At 32.2% G+C, this 12,525-nt stretch overlaps 1 protein-coding gene and 1 long non-coding RNA gene across 25 annotated transcripts in view; one reads left to right on the top strand and one right to left on the bottom strand.

Moving 5' to 3' along the window:
* The window catches only part of LOC123227503 (putative disease resistance protein RGA1), a 104,907-nt gene that overhangs the window by 58,676 nt on the left and 33,706 nt on the right, over positions 1-12,525 (bottom strand). The gene's annotated exons all lie outside the window — the stretch shown is intronic.
* LOC123227537 lies at positions 1,073-2,146 on the top strand. Of its 5 annotated transcripts, none has more exons than XR_006504528.1 (2): positions 1,073-1,250; positions 1,590-2,146. It is a non-coding gene; the product is annotated as an uncharacterized LOC123227537 (long non-coding RNA). The 5 variants fall into 5 exon arrangements; XR_006504529.1 differs by having other exon boundaries at positions 1,073-1,284; XR_006504526.1 differs by having other exon boundaries at positions 1,073-1,299.

Raw genomic sequence — 12,525 nt, 5'->3', positions numbered from 1 at the left:
TTACTGAAAATATTCATCCTAAAACCTATAATGAACACTAACATGATTGTATCTATAAGATTTTTTATGTCCAAACTTTTTACCAATAAAAAAATATAATTTTTGACAAAATAAGCGTTTTTAACACGCTAATCATAGTTTATTATAATTAATAAATAATTTTCATCAATTAGTAATTATACTTTTTATTAACTTTTTTTATTCTGATTGAATTTTAGATCCATATAATCTATGGAAAAAAATTAGTTAAAAACAATTACATAAATAAAAAATAGATAATTTTAATCAATTTAGGTGAATTGTTAATGTGGTTAATAAAACACAACAAGAGTAAAGGGGTACTTCAGCCTTTTCAGAATTATGGGACTTTGATGTAAATTTTCAAATTAAGGGATGTTAATTTTCAAATTAAGGGATGTTGAGATAATTGACTTTGCGGGCATTTAAAAAAGCACTTCATTTCTTCATGATTATCCCCTGGTTCATCCAGATAGCAAGCCCAAAATTATCCTGGCACTGTTAAAGATTCCAATCTTCCTGTTTTCTGCACACAAGAGCCCCCACCTACTCTGCGGACATACAATTTCTTCCAAGACTCTCAAGATCCGTACTTCTTGGATTCTCAATTGGAAGCACACCTGGCCAGCCATTACGCAGAATATGGTTCTCATGATGGACGGTCCAATGCCTCATCACCTATCTCGCTTTAAGCGATAATCACGCCAACAAAACTGACAGAAATCCACTCAGCATAACTTTAGAGTTTTCTTTAGACCAGCCTTAATATTATAATTGTACAAGTCTGTATTGTTGTTGCCCTTAAAGTTTGCATCATTGTCCTCATATGTCGTTAAAGTCTGTATTATTGTCTAAAGTCCTTAAAGTCTCTATTATTGTTGTCCTTAAAGGTTGTATCATTGCAAGCGTGCTTGGCTGCAGGAAACTAATAGGAAAAAAACGAATATGCATATGAACAAGCAAGGGACCCTCTTGGGCTCCATTCCAGGCCACATTTTTGGCTCTATATCTGACTTTTCTTTTAAGGGTTATGCCTCTTCTTACACTGTTGATGTGTTTTCACACTTTGAATTCAGCCAAATTGTGGGCTATCGCTGTCAAGGTCTGAACTGGCTCTTTTTGTGTTTATAATTGACTTCCATACAATTTACCTTGCAGACAGGGCTAAAGTGGCAGTTGCAGGAGAGATCAACATCTGCATGATTGTTGATGGGCTAAAGATGTTTAAACAAGTAAATTACTGATGATGAAGAGAATTGAATTAAAGTTAATGAGAGATGGGTTTGTTTCCTCTAGTTTTAGCTTGATTCATTCTGACTTTGCATGTTTATTCTCTTGCCCCCTAAAATATATTCTAAATGTATAAAGATTAAAAGTCAGTTCTCTAGTTGTCTTGGTACAATATCTGATTTATAGAGAAGAGGAGAGTGTTAATCTAGTGAATTGCATCATAGAGTAATCTAAATTCTAGTACATTGAATGTATTTATCTAAACATATATTTTTTTAATAGTTTTAAATTATTATAAATATATGGAACAGTTAATATATATTTCATTGTTTTTCTTGCAGAGACAAGAAAGAGAGAAATCTTCCTCGGAGGGATGAGGATGGGAAGAGAAATTGGATTCCGCGTCCTCCCCGTATCTGGGATGTGAGGAGGAAGGGGGAAAATCTGTTTTACAAGGACCAGGATTGGGGTATTCGGTCTTGTCTCGCCCCATTATCATCCCTACACAAGAGAATACTTTGATACAGTGAACATAGATGGACTGGTAAATACCATAAACAAGCTTTTGTGGAGTTGCCATTGGTATCAAATGTGATGACATCGATTCTACAGGCTCAGAAACAACGTATGGATGATGAGGAGGAAGCTGGCCAGGACATGTTTTATGCTGCAGCAGTTATTGGCTATGGAGTTGGCTTTGGTGAGCTTTTCTGGGTTCTTCCCTCGTTGAAAGAGAACTGGAAAAGAAACATTGGTTAGCATCCAGATTTACTGAAAAATCCTTGTGTTTTTGTAATAACAATCATATAAGAAACCAAGCAAAGCCGGAGCCTTAACCCTGTGTAAAATGTATACGTTTGTATTATATTAAGTAATTAGTCACCAGCTAAAAATATAACAGGGCTTTGATTACAATATACAAGCACTAAATTATAGCACTTAAAAAAGAATACATGATCAGTAAACATTTGCAGTATGCAATAAATGCAAGATTTACATTATGGTGGCGGCTGAAATTTCGGTTCCATCTCGCTCACTTTCTATTTACAAGAAGGCATCCCATGGCAAGGGATCTTACAAAATGCCGTATTGCTGAAAAGTTTTTAAAGGTGTTCCATTGTTTCGCTTTTTAGTCTCTCCATCCGGCGAGAAGTCCAGATAACGCTTTCTCATCCATGGGGAGAACTGCACCTTGTACAGCATTCTCAGAGTCAGGGTGATCTAACAAACGATTCTGACTGGGAAGTCCATGACTTAGAGTGTCGTTCATGTTTATTAAGGCCTGCTTCCGGCTTCGGGGTTCCCAGCAGCTGCAGCTAACTGCATGCTCTTCATCCTTTCTCTTATTGCATCTAATGTGGCATCTGATGTCCCAGTGGTTACTGCAGGTTAACAATGATTTCTGCTTTTAGGTCTGTTTTAACAAACTTAACTGCCAAAAAAAACAAAAACAGAAAAGCAACAGCAAATTGTACAGACCTCCATATTTTTCATTCTGTTGATCACCCAAAGGATTCTCTTAGGCAAGACCTCTTGAAGGAATGGCATTATTGATCCTATTGTCTTCAGTATATGAAGGTGGTAAATTAAAGCTTGTTGGCTCAGATTTTACGTCAAGTGATTTTGCATCATCCTGTATGAACAATAACAAGTCAATTAAACAAAAAATACATTAAGATTATTGAAAATGTACTCATATCAGTTTCACCAGAATCTTAAGCATCAACACATATCCAGTTTCAAGCTCATGTGACTATAAAAAATGACACTAAAAGTTCACTCAAAATACATGTATTGATGATAATGACTAAATAAATACAAAACAATGTTAAAAGATAATATCAATAACAGTTAAAATCTTTATAAATTGTATATATTTACATCTTTATATAATTATAATTACTCACATTATTATTTATTTTTATTTGAATATTTTATTTTATTATTAAGTAGTAAGAATTTGATTTGATTAGTAAGATTATAGACTTGTTTTAAATGTTTTACTTATATTATAGTTATATGTTGTATCTTTATATTAAAAATTTGAAGCATTTACAAGTTGTTTGTAGAATTATATTTGTATAATTATAATTTCTTAAATTATTTTAATTTTTATTTAAAGATTTTATTTTATTATTAAGTAGTAAAAATTTGATTTAATTAGTTAAATTATTAATATGTTTTAAAACTTTTTTTAAACTATTTGATAATAAAACAATACGTTATATTATATTTTTTATTAATAGTAAGTTAAAGTAATTTAGTAAAAAGTTATAACGGTAAAAAATTTTTAACGTGTTTTTGAATACAAATAGAAGAGATGCCATCTCTAACACTACATGACTATAAGTGCTTCCGATATTTTATTGCACCACGTATAGTAGGCATGTACACGGGCTTTAATGACCCTCAAACCATATAGATGTAGCAGAATTTTCATTACAAGATAGATGAAGTCCTGGATTTGTGCATCTTATCATCCTTTGAAGGCGGATGAGGCAGTGTTTGTGATGCAACTGCTGCATGGTCAGAAGATGATGTCAGTTGGGCTAAAGCTGGAACAGCACCACCTGCAGATTTCCAAGTTTTGTTTAACCCAAGGCATTCCCAAGTGAATTTGGTTGTTTTAAAACAAATCGTAAGTACTGAGTGTAAAAACATGTAAATGGTCTCTATCTAAGCATATATATATTGAATATGCAAGATAAAAACCAAAATTAAATTGTGAAATATTAAACACAAACCTTCAGCCATTGCTTGACGATTTGATACAGTATAATCCTCTAGAAATTGCTTACAAGTTTCGTCTTCCAGGTGATCTCTTTTTCTCATAGAATGGTGTATGTTTTCACTTATAGAAAAAGCTCACCCAGGGACCTTATTTATAGCATTAAAAAACATTCTACCATCAAGAATGCAACGCAAAGTGTGGAGTTATGGCATGGGAGTTACAAACCATAATGCATGAGAGTTACAGACCACTAAGCCATGAAGAAGTAACTGCATGAAGCAGTTACCATTAAGCCATGAAGAAAAAACTGACATTCTCCCACTTGGTCTGTAACCCATCAATCCACATACTGAAGTAAAGAAATAAAATACACAAATCATGGCGATAAGTCCTCTAAGAACGAGTATTATCTTCCATATATCAGGATGTATTCATTCCTCTATATCTTAATGAATAAACCTTATGTTTATTCTGGGTCCAAATTTGATTATTTTCTCAACCAAAATGTGCACATAGAATGAGAAAACTTAATCAATTGAAAAACTGAATAATTTTATTATAAAAAATGTATATACATCAAATCACATGATGGAACCAACTCCTATTACTATTACAACATGAGACCAACTCTCATTTGCTCTACATGATCCTTAAAACTTTTTGGTGGCATGCCTTTTTGTCAAAGGATCGGCAATCATCAATTCAATGCTAACGTGTTCAATGACCACTTTATTTTCTTTTACACGTTCCTTAATGGCTAAATACTTAATGTCGATATGTTTACTTTGACTACTACTTTTATTATTTTTAGCTAAGAAAACAGCAGTTGAATTGTCACAATAAATTTTAATCGGCTTAGAAATAGAATCCACAATCCTAAGCCTAGATATGAAACTCTTCAACCATACACCATGTGATGTAGTCTCAAAACAAGAAACGAACTCAGCCTCCATGGTAGATGTAGCAATCAATGACTGTTTGACACTCTTCCAAGATATGGCTCCGCCGGCAAACAAGAAAATATATCCAAATGTTAATTTTCTTGAATCAACACAGCCAGCAAAATCTGAATCGGAGTAACCAACTACCTCTAAATTATCAGTCTGTTTATATATAAGCATGTATTCTTTGGTCCCTTAAAGGTACCGCATCACTTTCTTTGCAGCTCTTCAGTGGTCTATACCTGGATTACTCTGATATCTTCCTAACATCCCAACAGCAAATGCAATGTCAGGTCTTGTGTAAACCTGAACATACATAAGGCTTCCAACAACTGAAGCATAGGGAATGTTCTGTATTTGTTCCTTTTCAAGTTCATTTTTAGGGCATTGGTTCAAATTGAACTTATCACCCTTCACAATTGGTGCTATACTTGGTGAACAATCTTTCATCCGAAATCTCTCTAAAATTTTGTAGATATAGGTTTCTTGAGATAGACCTAGTATGCCTTAAGGTCTGTTTCTATGAATCTTAATGCCAATGACATAAGACGCCTCACCTATTCTTTCATATCAAAGTTTTTAGAGAGAAATTGTTTCACCTCATAAAGCAATCCTTTATCATTGGTTGCAAGTAATATATCATCCACATATAGAACAAGGAAGCAAATTTTACTCTCACTGACCTTCTGGTATATACATTGATCCATGATATTATCTTTAAAACCGAATGAAGAGATAACCTCATGGAATTTCAAATAACATTGACGGGATGCTTGTTTCAATCCATATATGGACTTCCTAAGCTTGCACACCAAATGCTCACCATCACTAAAGGAAAATCCTTTAGGTTGTTTCATATATACCTCTTCCTCTAAATCTCCATTGAGGAATGTCATTTTCACATCTATTTGATGCAGTTCCAAGTCAAAATGGGCTACTAATGCCATTATAATACGGAAAGAATTTTTCTTAGATACAGGAGAAAAAGTCTCTGTATAATTGATTCCCTCCTTTTGAGTGAAACCCTTAGCAACGAGTCTTGCTTTATACCTCTCGATGTTACCTAATGAGTTTTTCTTTGTTTTAAAGACCCATTTACACCCAATGACCTTTGCCCCAATAGGTAACTTGACAAGATCCCAGACTCCATTACTCTTCATAGATTCCATCTCAGCTTTCATAGCATTATACCATAAAATACATTTACTACAATCCATTGCTTGTGAAAACGTAACAGGATCATCTTCGACTTCTAAATTATGGTCAATTTCTTGTAAATACACTATATAATCACTAGAGATAGTTGATTTCTTCATTCTAGTTGATCTTCTTAATGTTGTAACACTATACTCTTGTGGAGTAGAGTGTACAACTAGTGGTTCAACAATATCTGAAGGTTGTTGAACAATTTGATCTACTAGAGTATTATCAACAACTTGTGGAACTTCATTAATTGGTTGTTTAACATCCATTTGAACTTGAGGGGTGTTGTAAATAACAACCAATCTATTACTCAAAATGGGTGGTTGAATATCTGAATGATCTTTCTCAAAAATTAAATCTTGAGATTGATCGCTCCCACTGATTAAGTCATTTTCAAGAAATTTTGCATTTCGAGATTCCACTATTCTAGTGCTATGTGATGGAAAATAAAATCTATAACCCTTAGACTTTTCAACATATCCAATGAAATAACCACTTATAGTCCTTGGGTCTAATTTCTTCTCATGTGGATTATAAACTCTTACTTCAGACGGGCATCCCTAAAAGCGTATATGTCGCAAACTCGGTTTCCAACCTTTAAATAACTCAAATGGTGTTTTAGAAACAGCCTTGGTTGGAACTCGGTTTAATATATACACTATCATTTTAAGAGCTTCTACCCACAATAATTTAGGAAGTTTCTCCGCATCATGTCCGATAGAGTTTAGTTTCTTCTTTCCGCTACACCATTTTGGTTTGGAGAACCAGACATAGTGTATTGGGCAATAATCCTATTTTCTTCAAGAAACCTTACAAATGGACCAGGTGCTTGTCCATCATGAGTGTATTTACCATAATATTCTCCACATCTATCTGATCTCACGATTTTAATTTGTTTTCCAGATTATTTCTCTACTTCTGCCTTGAAAACCTTAAAGGCATCTAATGCTTCATTCTTGTTATGGAGCATGTACAGATACATGTATCGTGAATAATCATCAATAAATGAGATGAAGTATTTTTGACCATAAACGTCCATATCAGGACAATAAATATTTGTATGTATGATTTCTAATATGTCTGAACTCCTCTTGGCACCTTTCTTTGACTTATTGGTTTGTTTTCCCTTTATACAATCCACACAAGTATCAAAGTCAGTAAAATCTAGAGTATGTAGTACTCCATCATTCACTAACCTTTTAATTCTTTCTATGGAGATATGTCCCAATCTCCGATGCCATAATATAGAGGAATTTTTATTCATAACACTTCTTTTAATACCAACATTATCTTGAACATGCATCAAATTAAATGAAACATTGTTTTGTAAATGAATTCAGAACAAACCATCAGACAATGTACCATTTCCCACAACTGCAAATTCATAAATCAAACTAAATGCAGTTTCATTAAATGTAAAGGAAAATCCAAAGGGTGTAAGTCTTGAAATAGAAATCAAGTTTATAGAGAAACTTGGAATATAAAAGGTTCGTTCTAAATCCAAAACAAAACCAGAATCTAAAACTAATCTGCACGTTCCAACTGCTTCCACATGTGAACGCTTCTTATTTCCTGAATAGATGCTTTGTTCACTGGCCATCGACTTCGTTTGGTTTAGAAAGCCCTGCAAGGTATTTGAAATATGGATTATAGAACCAGAATCAATCCACCAAGTGTTATGACAAACATCAACCATATTAGATTCATAACATACAAGTGAGATTGGATTACTTTTCTTTTCAAGCCAAGCTTTAAACTTAATGCAATCCTTTTTCACATGTCTTTTCTTTTGATAGAAAAAACATTTGGATTCCTTCTTAAATTCAGGTTGATTGAATATTTTATCCTTTCCCTTATACTTAGCTTGGTTCTTCTTCTTCTTCCCTTGTGTAACCATATGTGCACTTTCATTCATTTCAATCAACAACCTTTCTTCCTCTTGAACACACATGGTCAGAAGTTCATTGATTGACCATTTTTGCTTATGTGTGTTATAAGAGATTTTGAAAGGTCCGTATTGTTGTGGAAGAGAATTTAGAATGAAATACACCAGGAAAGATTCAGACATCTCAATCTCAAGAGCCTTAAGCTGAGCCACAATATCTCTCATTTGCATGATATGCTCACGCACACTTTTAACACTAGTGAGCTTCATTGATGTAAACTTTGTTATTAGAGTGCTGACAAGTGTTTTATCTGATGACTCAAACTGTTCATCAATAGCCTTTAGTAATTGCCTGACATTATTACACTCAAGGATTGAACCACGAATACTAACAAATATGCGTGTCCTGATGAACATCATACTCAAGCGATTAGATCGCTCCCAACGTTCATACAGGGCAATTTCATTCTGAGTGTTAGTTTCTGTAGCTGTAGGTAGTTCATCCTTCCTAATAGCATAATCAATGTCCATACACCCTAATTGGAGAATAATTCTCTCCTTCCAAATTTTATAATTGTCACCACTCAAAATAGGAACATCACATACATTATCAGAGAAATTCACAGATTGAATAACTGCAAATAAATATTAACATACACGCTTAAATCACTAAATTTGAAGCTATCAAAATTAATATCATTTTCTACCAATGTATAAACATGTTTTAAATATATAAACCATATAACATAAAAACTGCTTGTGGGCTAAGTTTTTAATTTAAATAGGTTTATATACAAATATATAAACCGTATGATGAAACTACCAAATTATATTCCTTTTCTTAATTCCTGTGGGTAGATTAAGAAAAATAATTTGTTATTTCAACCTAATTAATCACATAAATATAATAAAAATTTCTGTGGGATAAGATTTATCATACTAACATAATTAATTACAAATGATGTCATATAACTAAATGTGATCCCAGGATACTTAATGTATAACTTTGATATAATCAAAGATGTTGTGGCTACTCTATGATCAATCAAATATTATACTAATCACATAACATTTAATTTTATGCATATAATCCTTAAGAAATTATTTAAAGTATAATTTCATTTAAACCAAAATTATGCATAAAATTAAACAATATTAAATTATGTAATAAACACTAAAAATTTGATAAATGAAACTTAAATTATCCAATTAAAATTAATAATAATAATTTTGGCAATCACATATTATAAAAAAATATATTTTATTAAGGCTAAAAAATATTCAAACTGAAGCCTAACAAAGTTATTATTCGTGGCAGAGGATGGTAACGGGTTCTAGCAAACTAGAATTTTATGAAAACTAAAACTAAAGCATTTAAGAATGTACGATGTCGCGAATTCCCAACGAAAATGAAATTGGCTGAGAGGTAAGTGTCTCACTCAAAACCTTGTGCCTTATGGTCTGGGTTCAAGACGCGAGACTGAAGTAAATTTTTACATTTTAATAAAGTAGATGAACGACATGTCATCCGCTGGAAATGAATGCAGATGTCATGTCGGCTGGAAGTGCATAACAAAAGAGACAGAAGTGATGGGTATGACATGTCGTCTACAAAAACCAAAAGCAAATGACATGTCATCTGAAGATCGTCCCTGACCTCTAGCCGGGTCAAGATTCGGGTTGACAGACCCGTATACATTTTACACTCTAAATCAGCCTACAAAACTCTGATTTTGACGTTCCATATATCAAAATTCTCAGTTTTTGATGTAGAATTCATCTAAATAAAAATTTTATTCAAAAAATGCCAACAACCAACTTCCTCTTTCTAAAGAAATTCGGGATAACAAAAAATTTTGCATGTTATACAAATCAAAGCAAGGCAGAGGCATAAAATAGCTCTGATACCAAATGTAAAAACATGTATATGGTCTCTATCTAAGCATATATATATTGAATATGCAAGATAGAAACCAAAATTAAATTACGGAATATTAAATATTAACCTCCAGCCATTGCTTGATGATTTGATGCAGTATAATCCTCTGGAAATTGCTGGCAAGTTTCGTCTTCCAGGTGATCTCTTTTTCTCATAGAATGGTGTATATTTTCACTTGTAGAAAAAGCTCACCCAGGGACCCTATTTATAGCCTTAAAAAGCATTCTACCATCAAGAATGCAACGCAAAGTGTGGAGTTATGGCATGGGAGTTACAAACCATAATGCATGGGAGTTACAGACCACTAAGCCATGAAGAAGTAACTGCATGAAGCAGTTACCATTAAGCCATGAAGAAAAAACTGACACTGAGGAGGAATATTAATACAGGAGGATATAAATCAAGAACATAAAAGTTGTGACCCAAATGAAAAAGAAGTAAAGAGTGACTCTAACCTGCCAGTCCAGCACAAGCTGAAGAGAATACCATCGCAGGGGGTGCCTACATGTCCAAAATTGGAATTTTAAGATATTTTTGTTGACCTCCATCGTTAATGTCCAATCAATTTAAATAGTATATAATTATGATATATTATTATACTATTAAATAATTTTAAATTAAAATATAATAATTAAAAATGATAATAAATTGTATTGAACTAATTGCATTGTTTCTACCAAATTTGAAGACTCATGTACAATGAGTCGTTTTTGTATAGGCATTTTTGTAAGCCCGTTTGCAAAATATACTTTCTTTAATTTATAAAAAATTAATTTTCTAATTTGTGCAAATCTTCCCATGAGGCAATGAGATATCTTATTTTATTTGTTGATTGTGGCACGACCTGTAAAATTTCAGGTTATGTCCAAAATTTGTGCATCGTGTTGACTCATGTGTTGACATAACTCATTACTACATTTAAAATTAAACACTCAATAATATGATGACTTATCATTATTGATATTCTTAGAATATATTTTAAATAGATGATTTTCTTTGTTATAATATATCCTAAATTAATAAAATTACATGTACAACTTTGTATATAAATAAGAATGTACTCTTATGTGATTGAATAATATTTTATTTTTAATTTTTAACCATCTAATCAAATAATAACACATCGTTGTTTGTGAAAAAAGTTGTGTACATAACATTATTTTATCCTAAATATATGTTTTCCTAGATTAGCATATATTTATAATATATGTTTTCTTGTTATGCATTATTGTATATTTATAATGTTAATTTATATTTCCTTATATAGAATTTAGGACTTCTATAAAATTATGTATCATTCAGACAATCTTATATACCAAAAAATATAATTTATTCAATTTTCATCGTAATATCAGAGCTGAACATTCATGTAAGTATTTCTTTTTGGCATACTCATACCATCACCTACGTGAAAAAAATGAGTTCATTAGTTTGACTGCACAGTCACGTCATCACCTATGTAAAAAATTGGGTTCATTAGTTTGGTATACCCACCATTACTTACATGAAAACATGATTTCATTCATTTTGCATACTTATGCGATCACCTACGTAAAAACATGATTTCATTAGTTTGGTACACTTACACTGTTACCTATATGGAAAGATGAGTTTCTTAGTTTGGTACACTTGTACCCTCATCTTTGTTGAAAGATAGGTTCATTAGTTTGATACACTTATGTTGTCATCTTGTCAGTGACACCTTTTAGTTCACTTTCATACCTTTTATTGATTAGTTAGCTAAAATCTTCACCTTTTGACTTGCATTACAAACTCAATTTAGCAAATCATTTGCTAACTTGAGTTTGATGGAATGTTACAATATATCATAATATATTCCAAATATATGGCTTCCTACTTTCTAGTATATTCTACATATATGGTTTCCTATGTTATTATATATTCTTATGTTGATTTATGTTTCCTTATATGAATCTATTAGTGCAGGTCGTAGGAACCAATCATATTATCGTTTTCAGGGCGTTTCATCTTGTATTTAATATTAATAAAAGAAGTGTTTTATATTTCATATATATATTATACCTCATTTTATTTATTTATTCATTGGTCATATTGCATGCATGTCAATTGTTTGGATGATATGAATCTTTAGAAGATCAAATCATTGAAGTGTTCCCTATGTAGGTGATGCCAATTAGGCAATGACATTGCAAAATAGGCATGCTAAATGCCTCTGTTAACTATCATTAAATGGTATTAGTGCAAATGACTGTGAAAGTCATATCGTGTAGAATAATAGTTAGTGAACTACTTTTTGAACATGACTGATAATGATGAATCACATTGGATCTATAAAACATAATTAATGATTCATTATAGGATTGCACTAGCGTACCATTAATCATTCGGTCTAAGATGTCACAGCTGGATCTGATGTTCATACATATGTTTTATATGGTGTATAAATATAAGACTATTGTTACCATGTAAAATAAGCCAAATTGGTCATGTGCACTTGGTATGCGGAAACAAGTGATAATCAAGAAGGAATCCGTTAGCTCCAAATAATTTAATTTCAAATTCACATACGAATATCGATAAATATTGGAAATAAAAA

Source organism: Mangifera indica, chromosome 10, assembly GCF_011075055.1.
Source record: "Mangifera indica cultivar Alphonso chromosome 10, CATAS_Mindica_2.1, whole genome shotgun sequence".
NCBI classification, from domain to species: domain Eukaryota; kingdom Viridiplantae; phylum Streptophyta; class Magnoliopsida; order Sapindales; family Anacardiaceae; genus Mangifera; species Mangifera indica.
This window is presented reverse-complemented; position numbering and strand designations above follow the sequence as displayed.